Genomic DNA, 15,513 nt, shown 5'->3' on the forward strand with positions numbered 1-15,513 from the left:
TGTTATTTGCATATATAATGCAAAACTTCAAACTTAGATCTCGATACCTATCTTCTTAATATCAAACAGGCATAAGCTACAATGCCTGTTTGATAGTGTTAAATAAGCATTTTTTTTTTTTAATTGTGAGAAATGTACAAAACACACCCAACACACAATATAATAAAGCTTGGTATGTTTAACAATCAACAGTTAATTAATTAATAATAATTAATTTAGATAACATATTTTTAATTATTAACCTTGTTGAGGATCGATATTTGTGTATTTAAGCAATCTATTGTACTGGCTAAGAATATTTATATGGAGGTCGCCACAAAGAAAAATATAAACATTATTATTAACATGGTCAATAGTTGACATTAGTTGATACGGATTTATCAAATACTCGTAAATCTGGATCAGATATGTGCAAAATAAAATCGATAAATAACACATAAATTTTAGATATGGGTCAAAGCCTTGGTAATGAGGCCAAATTGATGCATGTATCTTCTAATAAACCCACTAACATTTGAACTTCAAACCCATTACATTATTTTTTTTTTTTTGTAATAATTACTATAACAACTGGGTCATACGATGGAGGAGAGATTGTATTCAGATTCTAATGGGCCGTTTGCTAAGAATAGAACAGACTTGAATCGTAGGCATAAATAAAGCCTAGATAACCTAGGTCATCTAGGATGTCTTGAGGCGTCGGAGACCGAGTGGCATCCCAAGAACTTAATTGAAATAAAAAAAAAATATCCTGTAAAAAAATTAAAATAAATAAATAAACTTGATATCTTTCCATCAGCCACAAAAGTCTGGCTTCTAAATTATGACTTTCATTCCGATTGACGGAACTGACATAGATTCGATATCGACCTTCTCTCTCAGGCGTAAGAAAAGGTTGATAATAAGTGAAATTTAAATATAAAAGAAATATTTTATATTTGCAAAAATTCAAATTATTTTATAACATGGGTAGACAACGGACAACGTACATTTTTTCTGATTTTTCAAAATTCATCAAACGTTTACAAAATATTGATCATTGATCATATTAATCATTGATCATTCAGTCACCAACCTTCCCTCTACGCCACAACCCCTGATGAAGACCTGAAACTCAGGTCGAAACGTCGGAATAAAATAAATAAATATGGTTTTGTTTATTTATGTTGTTCTTTGCTGACCGCACCCCCCGACAAACTTCTTCAAGCGTTTACAAAATATATTTGTTTTATAATAGCCAAAGTAGGTGGAACCATTATTTGTGCTTCCATTCAAAAATTAACGGTCAAAATTATAAATTTATTAAAAGTTTTTTTTTAAATATCTTTATTGAAATTTACAACTGTATATTATATAATACATTCAGTAAATATGATCTCAGTTAAAATGGAGTGCTATAGGCGTGTAGAGAAATACCTATTGGTAGCACTCTAATGACATTTTACATTAGCAGGTCTCGTGGCCATCTTCTTTTCAGGCGCCTAGGAGGATTGTCAGGAATGGAAGAGGAGCCAAGGTTAGAAACTAGGGGATTTGAGTGGTTAGGGAATTTATAATGGAAGGAATGATATCTAGTTCGGGCTAGATCGGTTACATAGGGAACATTAAGGTCTTTATGTATGATTTTATTTGTAACAAAGTAAGGAGCATTGAGGATTTTACGAAGGATTTTGGATTGCAATGATTGGATACGAGAAGAATTCGAAGGTTTAGTGGAGCCCCAAAGCTCAACTCCATATGTCCAGATTGGCCTTATTACATCCATGAATTGGAAGTTTAGACCGTTTTTCCAGTAAGAGCTGTAATAGTCGAAATCGACATGCAGTTTCCTGTCTTTTCAGTCTTGTGAGAGAATCCCAGGTTAGTTGCTTGTCCAGATGTAGTCCAAGGTAGGGGATCTGTTCGTCAGGGGTAAGATCAACATTATAAAAGGAGACTATATGGCAGTCGGTAGGTTTACGACGAAGGGTAAAGGTGATTTATTGGGATTTGTGGGAATTTATCTTAATCTTTCAATTACGACACCATTATTCGAGGGCTGTGATATGGGATTTGAGATTTTGGGATACGATTAATGGGTTATTATTAACAGCGAGCACACATGTGTCATCAGCATACGTTGTGAAGATAGTGTTAGGATTCGTTGGAATGTCAGTTGTATAGATGGTGTAGACCGAGAATAAGTAAAAGTAAACTTTAAAATAATATTCTTGGGAATATATGAAGCTGTTATAGTAGCTATTAAAATAATGACAATTATTAAGTGAATATGCGTTTTCTTACCAAGAGAGGAGTTAGGCCACCTTCAAAATTAACAAACAGATTGGTTATAAAATTTGAAGGAGCCCAACTGCATTCAACATAATTTAAGATTTAAGATGCTTCAAATTAAAAAAAAAAAATCTGATTTACATATCTTTATAACACTTCAAAAAACATAATTTATGCGATTCAAAACATTTTTTAACTTCATAACGTAAAAAATTCCAACATAAATTAGAAAAAAAATTTACTACTCATCTACTTTTTGTGTGTTTGAAAGGGATTTGAAGAAATCTTGATGTTGCGATGATATATATTGTAATAGGTGAATTATGTCCTTGAATTTGGCTGATATTTTTACACAGTGGTGTCGATATATTTTTTAACTTCTTGATCCACTCGACGTGGTCATAAATTCAGGATTTTAAAATTTGCATTCTTATTCATTGATGTCTTAAAGAAAATTTGATGCGGTTCATTTCTGACAAAACGCATCCAACATATTTTTAACGAGTTTATTCATTCCACGTTACAAATCTTTATCCTTTTAAAAATTGTTTCGTCTAATAATTTTTTTTATACAAAATCTTCTTGTCTCATTTCATTTACAATAAAGTTAATACCTTTCCGACACTTTTTGATAATATTGTAATAATCTCGGAGGAGGGACAGTAATTTTTTTAACATTTCTACTACGCTAAAATCTCTATCATTTGGTAAAATTGAACATCCCCTGATATTAAAAATTTATGATCTCTGATTTCAACATTATTTTCAAAAGTTTGGACATTTTTTAATCACATTAAACATATCTTAATTTAATAAATGGATTTAGGCCAATTTCAAAATAAACGACATAAATATTGAACTAACTCTGAAATGTTATGTGTCCAGAATAATCGTATTTACTCGGAATGTAAGTAACCTCCAATGCTTTATCGATAGATTTTGAGATTTTTGTACAAATTGAAATTGTACATGTAAACACGAGTTATAGGAAATTATTGACAAATCGACTTACGCCACTTTAAAAATAAACGGCTCATATATTACCTGCTTTATTTATGAGTTTAGAGTAAAAAAATCCTTACATAATAATAATACTAATAGTTTATGTTATAATTTTTTAATCTAAAAAAGAGTCTAATATATAAAATAATTCAGTCCGTAGAGTCATGATGCATTTCCAAAGTCATCTACGAGTTCATCTGGGTTGGTCACCCCTGTTTTGTAATATGAATCTGTGAATTTTATAATGACACTTACAAAAGGCTATTAGGTCTTTCAGTTTAATATAATTTAAGTTGTCTTTTGCCTAACTTAAAGACACTTTTCCTCCTCTGAACTAGAAATCGCCATTTCCTTCTTCTCTGATTCCCAAATGCTCCAAAAAGAATAGGTCAAAGATAAATAAATTAGTCTCGCCCATGCTTCCTCAAAGGAGATAATGTTGTCTAATCGTTTACTAATGTAATCTTGGCCTTATTTTCGTTTAGCTTCCTCTTTACTGTAAACAGTACAGGAGATCCAAGCGTAAATTCCAGCCCATAGAACCTACAACTCAAAATAATTTTAAAAATTATATTCTACTGAACTTAAAATTGGCGCATTCCTGGTGGTTCTAAAACTACTACTAATAAGCTAATTAATTTGATAAAGTAACGAATTGGTTTAAATAAAAATAAAGTCTCAAAACATTCTTTATTTCCTTAAAAGTCCAATGCTTAGGTCATCCTCAAGGATTAAGGTAGTCCTTAATCCATAACATAACTTAGATAAAATATTTCAAAAACTTTTTGCAGGTTATTCTGCCCCGGTAATCAGTGTTCTGTCGTTTAAGTTCTAGGGTACTCACCCCTTCTGTATGTTTTCCAGTTTCTTATTTCAATTGAAATAATTCAAAGAATACAACAAAAAAAATACGTGAGTTAATACACGCCGATTTTCCGGTAAAGAAAGAGGCTGATTTATCTATCAGGACTTTAATTTTTTAATTAAAGACATGTAGATCAGATTCGTTATCTTGGACTACACCTTGCCAAACGACTAACCTGGAATCCTCACACAAGACTAAAAAGACAGGAAACTGCACGCAGATTCCGACTATTACAGCACTTACTAGACAAATGATCCAAACTTCCAATTCATTACAAATGACTGATCTACATGACGATAATAAGGACCATCTGGACATACGGAGTTGAGCTTTGGGGCTCCACTAAACCTTCGAATTCCTCTCGTATTCAATCCTTACCAAAATCCTTCGTAAAATCCTCAATGCTCCTTACTTTGTCACAAATAAAATCATACATAAAGACCATAATGTTCTAAATGTAACCGATTTAACCTGAACCAAATGTCTTTCATTATCAACTGTCTAACCACTCAAACCCCCTAGTTTCTAACCTTGCATACTCCATTTTAACTAAGATCATATTTACTAAATGTATTATGTAATATACAGTTGTAAATTTCAATAAAGATATTAAAATCGTTGTAGATCTTGATAAAATTTTAATTTGATTTGTTTCTTATTGAGAAAGGCTAGAAGATTTAACACCGTCAGTCACCTGATTGATTGGGAGATAAAGAATTCAGCTGTTTGAAATGATAAGATACTCTCAGGTCCCCCAAAACAAGAAATGCCAAGGTTACGGCTAGGAAAGTTTATCAAGTGAATTTGCGTGTCTAGCGGAACTTCAATCAAACATTTTTTTTTGTTTTGCGAAACTGAAATTTACCCTGGTGATTTAACTACTCCGCTTGAAAGGTAAAGGTGTTACATTTATAGTTCCTATTAACATAATGACAATCATTAAGTGAATAATATGAGTTTTCTTAACATAAATGGAGTTAGGCCACTTTCCTAATTCCGGTGGTACATATAGTAATAAGTAAATTATGTCCTTGAATTTCGCTGTTGTAATTTATCTGATGTTTTTACAGTTGTGTCGATATAATATTTCTAACTCCGCTTGAAAGCTCTTGATGGTTGTTTCTGAACAACCATTTCTCAATATCGAGAATTGTACAGTACGGGTTTTTCCCTCCTGAAACCTGTACTTCGGACAGTCAAAAGTGGTTGTTGGAACAAGAGAGAAAAATTTTATTCAAAAACAAGACAATTCTTTTTAATCTTACAACATACAGGCATAACAAGTGAACAATTTATAACAATTATAATAATAGTATATCACTTTTTTTTCATTGCTTTGGTTCTTTTATCTTTTTCATTTTTTTTTCTTTCTATACTTTATTTTTTTTATTTGTGTTAATTCCCCTTTTATTATCTTTCTTCCTTTTCTGTTTTTTTTTTCATATTTTTTATTTCAACCCAATGTGACTTTCCTCTTTTTTTTTCTTTCTTATTTTTCTCCTCTTTAACATGAATAGGACACACCTAAAATACAAAACCCTTGTTAAATATATGAGTTTATAAAAATATAAACTCGTGATATATACGTCATATAATTGATAAAAGTGGTGATATATATAATAATAACTAATAGATATAAAAAAGGAACAAATAAATGTAAAAATAATAAAAAATATATATAAATAATTAATATTTATTGATTCCTTTTGAAAAAAAAAAATTTTTTCAATCAAATTAATATTTAGTATACACTAGTTTATATATTTTTCGGTATAACAACTTCTAAAATCAAGCGCTCTTAAAAATTCATATATCCTTAATTTATGCATTTCTTGACGTTTCGGAACAATTCTTGCCCATTTTCGAACACGATACCTAAGGCCATACATTAGGCATTGTCAAAAATCTTTAAAAACAAAATTTTTATATAAATAATTGAGCTAAATAATAATAACCTCCAAAATATTTCGCATAATTATAATTTAAAAACATTTATATTATGTATTAAAATTGACATCCATCTTATGAAAACATAATTTTATGACTAGATATAGGAATTTCGTGCAGTAGAAAATCGAAAAAACCCAAAATGTGCAAAATCTTGCAGTAAAAACTAAAATTGCACCGCACCAGATTATTAACAGACAATTCTAACTGACCTCTGTAAGATAGTTTATCACCTTTCACTCCGCATATCTAAATAGGTTAGAGAAGTTAAACATTTGAATTTCCCATATCAGATCGGTTAGTAATCATCTCTTCCTCCCACCCCCCAGCATGGAAGGAGAAATAGAAAAAATAATTATTATTGTTGTCGATTTTTAAAATGTAATTCATGATTTCGCTAATCAAGAGTGAAGAAAGGAAAATGTTTAAATAAATAATAATAATAAATCTGTATTATCTAGTTGTTTTCCTCATTATTATATTAATTCACCACTTGTAAATTTGCAGCTTTATTATTCAAAATCCTTTCAGTTATTATTATTATTCATGTATTTACTTTAATTTTAATGGTTATTATATTATTTTTCTTTTTTACTTTATTTTCATTTTAGTCTTTGTTAATTAAATTATTAGTTGCATTACTTGAGATCAATTCATATTGAACTTAGCTTAAAAATTGTATAGCCTCCACAAGGCCATAATAGTCTAAACTGTAATATTTCAATTTCATTAATGTCTATCACTTTTATGTATTATTTTGGCACTGACCGATAGATGTCATCTTGTCGGATCATATTGGATGTAATTTTTTAAACGAATAAAAAAAAAGTTGTTTATTTTATTGGAACAATCCCATTTCTTTTTCATTTTATTTTATTAGAAGTTGGTTACCTTACGATTTATGATATGATAAATGGTATTTTTTAAAATTTTATACGTACGTTATTACATGTTTATATTTATTTAATCATTGCAGTTACATAAACATTATTTCCTTTTTGTTTTGTTCAATATTAATGTCTATTTTTTTTTTTTAATTTATTATTATCAGAGATGTTTTATAATTTCATTTGTACTTTACTCTAAGACACTAAAGCCCATTTTCAATGTTTATTATATTATTCTAAAGCGACATGTCCCAGAATAAATAAAGAGTAAAACTATTGTCTGTCATGGCCATGAGCTCTAATTGGTAAAATACAGTTTATTTATTTTATTTGTATTTATTACTTTGTATAGACGTTTTTATTAATAACTATTTATGAATTGCCATGCGGCTGTAATAAATACACGATAAATATGAAGGTCCAAATAGCGTTCATGTTGCATTGAGGTGATTTTTTTTTTTTATCATTTATTTATTGTTATTTAAAACTGTATAACATATATACAAGTAAATGTGCTGTAGGTGAGATAGTGACATGATAGAACTCCAATAACATTTCTAGAGGAGAAGATCCCGAGGCCATCTTATTTTCAGACGCCTTGGAGGATTATTAGGTAATGAAGGAGAAGCCAGGTTAGAAACAAGTGGATTTGGGTAGTTGGGAAGTTTTCCATGGAAGGAATGGTATCTGGTTTCGGCCAAATCGGCAACATATGGGACATTGAGGTCATGATGGATGACTTGATTTGTGACGAAGTAAGGGGCGTTAAGGATTTTGGACTGTAAGGATTGGATTCGGGAGGAATTTGATGGTTTAGTGGAGCCGCAAAGCCATGTAGTCATGTAGATCAGTCTTTTGTAATGGATTGGCAATTTATACAGTTTGTCTAGTAAATGTTGTAATAGTCGTAATCGACCAGCAGTTTCCTGTCTTTTCAGTCTTGTATGAGGATTCCATGTCAGTCGTTTGTCGAGATGTAGTCCTAAATAACGGATCTGTTCGACAGGAATAAGTGGGGTATTATTAAAGGATACTGTTGGGCAAGAGGTCATTGGTTTACGACGAAGGGTAAATGTGATATGGTGGGATTTATTTGAGGTGATTTAAAATTCATTTTTTGTTTTAAACAGCAAGAAAATAAAAAAACTACACATTAAAAAAATAAATTATACATAATGAACTTATAAAAAATTAATTATATAGGAGGAAAATGTTTGAGTTAGTAACTATGTGTACTATATATTTTGAGTTTCTATTGGGCCTAAATTGAGCACTATGACCCACAGTGACAAATCATTTTGGCCTATGACGATAAATCAGTTAACAAGACCAAATTATTTATAAAACGGTCCGCTAATTGAAGCTAGCAGCCCTAGCGTATTATTACTATTCAAGGTGAGTTACTAATGGCAGCTATAGGAAATTATTTCTTCACGTGCTATAATTTCTCTTAGTGTATTCATCTAATAAGTGATTGGTTTCTTAATAAATAAAAAAAAAATAAAATAAAAAAATAAAATAAAAAAAAAGTTGCAAGAACATTAAATCAAGATTTACATTAAAATTGTAACTGATATTGATATCTATGTCCTCTTTCGTTCCAGTCAATAATATAACCTCCCCAAACACACCGGTATCCCTCAAGGATACTGTCTAAGTTCAATATTATTCAATTTATTCATAAATTACTATTAGGATGTTAACACTTAAGTAAACCGTTTAATATTTCATATTATCGAATTCACACAGTCACTAATAGACTAAAAATGGAGGTTACATCTAAATATTGAAAAGAATAGAAGCCATAAGTTTTACCAAGCGACAAATTATACAAGTCATTTTAGACAATAAACTGTTATTCAACTAGCAAATTAATTTAAAGTTATCAAACACAAGTGAAATAATGTACATAATGATTCAATATTTAAATAAAAAATATCCTCAAATACCTCACTCTATAAATCAGTACTAAGACCAATCATAACATATGCCTGTTCAATAACTTCACTAATTTAACCAACTTAAAAAAAAAAAAAAGTATTCCAAAACTAATGCATAAGAATTGTATACAACTGTTCATACTGTTATTAATAATTAAATTATTTTATAGATTTATGTAGTGTTTGAATAGAAAAAAATATTGTTCATATTATTATCTACATTTGTAAAAATATACAATGAAAGGTAAATCATGTAAGAGTGAAAGAGTGACATTAAATAAAACAGATGTAAAGGTGGAGGCATACAAACTATCAATAACTTGAATAAAATAATAATAAAAATAAAAATAAATACAAAATTGAATAACTAACATAATAAGGAGTAGTGAAGAGATACATCAGAAAATATATTATTGAAAAGGTCTCTCAATTTAATTAAATAAGAAGATATTATAAATGGCATTGAAATGAAAAGAGTTAAGAAAACCGTAATTTGGAATAACAAAAGAATGAAAAATTTATTTCCCATCAAGTTATTTGTTCTTTTTATTTTAAGATGTTGAGGGGAAAAATATGAAACAATGTAATGCTACAACAATGTTTAATTGTGTAACCACAAGACATTATTTCAAGGAAAAAAAAGGATATATATAACAATAAGGAATAAGATTACCAGAAAATGGGAAACCTGAAACGTCGTACAAGAAAATATAGAATATTCATAATATTCTAATGGAAGTAAATTTTTCACCTCAACACATAAATAAATAGAAAATTTCACACCTTAATATTAATAGAAAATTTAGTAAATATTTTTTGAATTTAAATAGGAAGTTGGATAGTTGGGAGTTTTAAGGAAATCTTTGATACTATTCTCAATAAATTTAGAAAGAGTTGGATACACTCTAGCAATTACCTAATAATGCATTATTATTAATTAGATATTAATGTATTATTATTAAACATGCATTTCCTCTTCATAAATAATACAATGATAGCTTGTGTAACTAGTAGATATACATTTAAGGAGGAATATTCTTTGTTCTATTTGTTATGCCAGGCGTTTATCAAAGTGACAGTAAGCTATTAATGTATTACAATATATAGTTAAAATAAGCTATTAATGTAATGTATTACAATATATAGTTACAATAAGCTATTAATGTATTACAATATATAGTTACAATAAGCTATTAATGTATTAGAATATATAGTTAAAATAAGCTATTAATGTATTACAATATACAATATATAATTTTCCCAAATTTTTGAAAATAATGCTAAAGACTTTCGTACATTCCTAAACTCCCAACTATCCAAACTCCTGTTTAAATCCAAAAAATCTTAACTAAATTTTCAATTTTTTTGATATTCCAAATTACTGTTTTCTTAACTCTCAGTCACTGTTATTGTGTCTCCTTAGTAATTGAATTAATAGATCTTTTCAATAATGTATACTCTTATGCATCAGTTCACAACTTCATTATTTTAGTTAATAATATTTGAAATTATAGTTATCCTCCTTATTATTTTATTTAAGTTATTGATACTTTTTATATATCCACTTTTACATCTGTTTTATTGAATATCACTCTTTTTGCTCTTATACTGACTCTACTTTCTTTGTTTCTTTTCATTTTTAGTCCTAATTCAGACCTACTTAGTGTTCTAAACGTCGGCAATAAATAAGTATTCGAGAACCATTTTTTATTTCTTCTTGACCACAGAGCTAACCATCTCTTTCAAATTCACATATGGCGAATTATCTAGATATATAATATTCACTGATTAATATTATTGAAAAATATTTATAAATATTTTAAAATTGAAATGACATCTCCGTTTGAACTAATGAAGGATAAAGGACATTAAACTTTTCTAAATTACTTTAATGACTTCGATAATAAAATACAGGCCATAAAAATCTTTGCCGAGTTATAGAGAAATCTTGAACTTGCTCCTTGAAGGCCAACTGGCTCTGATTGATGCGTATAATTGCACATGTTGTAGTGTTTAAATCTTATACAATATAAACAATAATTTAAAATAAAAATATTCTTAAAAGATATTAAATATTTACAATGTTGGAGGGTAAAGGTTTGGCATTGGGCATCAACGTCTATCTGGTACGCCGATAAGATTTTTTAATTTGGAAAAATCAAGTTCTCTATTTGGTATGAGGATGTAATTTAAACTCGTTTTAAGTTTAATATAGTTAATATAATCAATCTCAATTTATGAAAGTGACACATAACGAAAATAATAATTATCAGAAAGTATAAATTACACAGTAAACTTTAAAAAGATTAAAAACCACCAACATTCTGAGATTTCAAGTAAAATCAATATGTATTTATCAGTAAATTTTTAGATATAAGATGAAATGTTCAAATTCTTCAATTATACATATTCATATTTCATATAAAATGTGTATATAATAAAAAATACAATAATTTTTTTTTAATATTGGTAAATTTTAAGCAATAAATAAAAAAGAAGGTTAATTAAATTGTAAATAACTTAAGCTCTGTAACTAAGTGATGATAGAGTCCTAACCTGTTGAAGGTAGGTTTTATTGTCGATGTATTAAGTAAAAAAAGGAAACAAAAATTAAAGAGTAATTTTTGTAACGTATGTTTTGTAAGTGAATAGCCAATTGTATGCAATTATAAAACTGAAATTAAGCTGTAATGATATTAATTTGATATTTGTTTTTTGGTTTTAAAAATTATACGATACGAGCAATTGATCAATGATTGAGGTATATTCAAAAATATTGGTATTATTTGAGAAAATAATATGGTAATAATATAAAAATAATTTTTAGGTTGTCTCCTTCATAATGGATTAAGGGTCGAAACGTTGGAGGATTAAAATAAACTGAGAGTAAATTGGATCATTTTAGTTGATGGATTAATATAAACTACTCCCAAACAATTAATTAATAATATATTAAATTAATAAACTAAAATCAATCCCTTAAGGATACAATTTATATTACAGGGTATACATGAGTTAAAGACGTAATGTGAAGAAGTTGTGTTTGGGTCGCCTTGAAATAAGATTGTGTACCCATAGACTTAATCATCAATCAGTTTGTTTTATCATATAGGTTCGATTTATTTATATGGTAGGCCATTTGTAAACATTTTAAAACCTACATCCGTTCACCAATAATCATTTCGATTTTTTAAAAAAAAAAAAATGAAATTTCTCTGACATTGACCCAATACGTAAGCAAATGAAATGCCCTGACCAATTTGAGTGTTTTCAGTGGTGGCCCTTGCTAATATTTCATTTATTACTTTAATATTGAAATATTCATTGAAATTAATAAATTATTCCAGTAATTAATGATTAATATATCAGTCATTAATATTAATATTAATTATGAAACAGAAAAAGTTCATTCATTATAAAGTAATATTATTGTTTAATTATATGAATACCCCAAAACATTAAAAATCAATAAAGATGTTTTCATAAAAAAAAACTACATAGGAAGTAATTTCACCTTACCATTATAATACATATAACAAATAAACTTCCAAGTAAATAATCACGAATTAATCTAATAAGTTAGATAGTTTCCTTTGAAGTTTGTGAAAACCCAAGCAATCGGGTAGCAACACGTAATAATAGAACATTGTTTCTCTCTTTTTATATTATTTGTTTTTGTAATACTTTTTTTTCTTTCTTTCTTAATTATATAAGTATATATTTTCTTTTTATTTATTTTTTCATGATTGATTTTTATTATTTATAATTGCTGTTGTTGGTTATAATATTGTATATAGTTAGGGCTGTCCTTGCAGACTATAGGCTCCCTCTCCTATAGTATAAAATTAAAATCTTTAAGGGTACAACTCTTTAAGGGTCAAGTAAGGGTTTAAGTACGTTGTAAGGAAGTACTGTCACTAGACTAACGGTTGTGCAAGGAGGTGATTTGGTCTGAATATACCGCCAGATTTTTACCCAATTAAGGGTATACAATTTATTAGGCTGGGTGGACCCCAGGGGGCTCCAGAACTTACAGGGTTGACTCATGGCTACAGTGTAACAGAAAACAATTTTCTGCCCAGTAGGATTCGAACCCGGGTCCTTGGAGATAGTAGCATATTGCCTTACCACGGTGCCACCGAGCTCCCCCTCTCTGCCATTAGCAACTGTTAAAAACTAACAAATAAGACCAACCAGGTCGAATGAAATAATTACGCCTCTTCTCTATACTCCCTCTCCCTCTCTCTCTCTCTCTCTCTCTCTCTCTCTCTCTCTCTCTCTCTCTCTCTCTCTCTCCCCCCCCCTTCCATCACCCTCACCCTCTCTCATGAAGTTCATCAAATTTTTGAAACTTTTCACTTTACAGAATTCTTCAAATGAATGTATGTTTTTCCATCTTAGACTATACAATGGAGTTTCACCATGACACCTTTAAACATCATACAAAAGCTACTTCAAAGAACATTTCTACTATCAACAAATAGCTTGAATCTAAAATAGGATTTAAAATATTTTTTCCAAATCCGTTTCGCAATCTCAAAAGAGGGTCTGCTTGCGGCGGTTAAGGTTCCACGACACTTAGGCTGGGAATCCAGGACAAGGGCAGATCGGGCACTTAAACATGGTCGCATCTCGGAGTACGTACCCTAAAAGAAGAACGGAGGCTATTCGTATGTCTGTCGTAAATAGCAGCGAGAGCACGTTCGAGTCCTCACGATACTACGGCATGCTGCAATATATGGGCTCCGAGGTCCTTCCTCATAGTACACCTCGAAGACCAACTAAATTATCTCTTTGTTCAAGAAGACCATTGTCTTGGTACCGTCTTTAATATTTCACAATGCTCGCTTACTATGATTATTTATATTTAAAAATTTGGTGCGGTGGGCACGTCAAAAAACGCTTCCTTACCACAATCAATTTTTATTTTTTCCGTTACTACAAAAATTCGAATTTTACAGATTTATATATATTATGTACATTGTAATATGTAAAGATGCCTCAGGTTCTTCTAGTCAGCATGGCAGGATATCATTACTCTTAATAGTAGACATATGTTGTTTAATAAACCTAATGGTACTGTTTGTTATTTCATTTGTTTATTTATTTTTTTGTTGAGGGTAATCTTGGTAATATCATTTATAAAACTATTTGCACGAATTTGTTTGCGTTTGAGAGATCACGATCCATAGGCTCATTTACATATCAGTAACTGACTTCGTTGACCTGTCTGCGATAAATTACTTGAAAAATTCCATTGTACGTCTAATCGGAGAGTACCACGATAACTAATCGGCCAATTGAATAATTGCCGCTCATCTCGCAATAAATTGCAATTAATTGGTAACCCATGAAATGGCCTTGTTGAAAGCCTTGCCAATAACCAAGATAAGCATTCATACATTCTTTAAAAGAGGAAATTAACGATGGTTGTCAATGTAGGTCCATTTGTTATTCTGATCTATATCTATGCAGAAAATATTAAAAGATAATTATAGATTCGATAATTATTACATCAATGAACTGTCGATTATGATATCTTTCTTATCGATATTTGATGCGGTAATGTCTGACCCCAATGATCTGAGATTGAGAATTGGCCTAAGATAAATGAAGTCATTTAGTTTCTGCATGTCTTCTGAATCATAATACGATGTTTTCATTCACTAAGTTACCAAATCTGAAGCCCCAATTTTTACAAAGCGCCGAAAACATATAAGTAATCACATTTTCACAAACTTTTTTTTTAATAATTTATTTATTGATATTTACAACTGTATACATATATACACATCAAGTAAATTTGCTGTAAGTGATATTATGACATGATAAAAACATGTGGAGAATCTACCCATTGATAGAACTCCAAAAACATTTCTAAAGGAGAAGATCTCGAGGCCATCATCTTTTCAGACGCCTAGGAGGATTATTAGGTAGTGAAGGAGAAGCCAGGTTACAAACGAGTTGGTTTTGGAGGTTGGGAAGTTTATTATGGAAGGATTGGTATCTGGTTCTGGCCAAATCGGCAACATAGGGGACATTGAGGTCATGATGGATGATTTGATTTGCGACAAAGTAGCATTAAGGATTTTACGAAGGATTTTGGACTGTAAGGATTGGATTCGAGAGGAATTAGATGGTTTAGTGGAGCCCCAAAGCTCAACTTGGTATGTCCAAATAGGCCTTATAATAGGCACGTAGATCATTCATTTGTAATGCGTTGGAAGTTTGGACCGTTTGTCTAGTAAATGTTGTAATAGTCTGAATCGACGAGCAGTTTCCTGTCTTTTCAGTCTTGTATGAGGATTCCATTCCACAAACTTGACCCTGATTTCTTGGTTAAAGTATGTACGATACCATAGTTAAACCCTTGAAAGATCTCTTAAATTCACAGAACATAACAATGGAAAGACAGAAATATATGAGGAGGTACTATTCGATACTAATTGAAGATAAAATATAATATTGTAGGGGTAAAAATTATACAAAACAAATTATAAAAAAGACATATTAATAATCATAATTTTAATAAATTATATCATTAAAAAATATTTTTATCATTTGTTTTGTATAATTCTAAAACCTACAATATTATATTTCA

The 15,513-nt window shown here is 29.7% G+C and overlaps 1 protein-coding gene across 1 annotated transcript in view; it reads right to left on the reverse strand.

Annotated features, from left to right (window-relative positions):
* Nucleotides 1-15,513, reverse strand: part of LOC106681836 (ATP-binding cassette sub-family G member 1) — a 116,620-nt gene that overhangs the window by 21,902 nt on the left and 79,205 nt on the right. The gene's annotated exons all lie outside the window — the stretch shown is intronic.

The sequence above is a fragment of the Halyomorpha halys genome, unplaced genomic scaffold (genome assembly GCF_000696795.3).
Source record: "Halyomorpha halys isolate HHAL.00 unplaced genomic scaffold, Hhal_1.1 Scaffold368.1, whole genome shotgun sequence".
Lineage (NCBI taxonomy): Eukaryota > Metazoa > Arthropoda > Insecta > Hemiptera > Pentatomidae > Halyomorpha > Halyomorpha halys.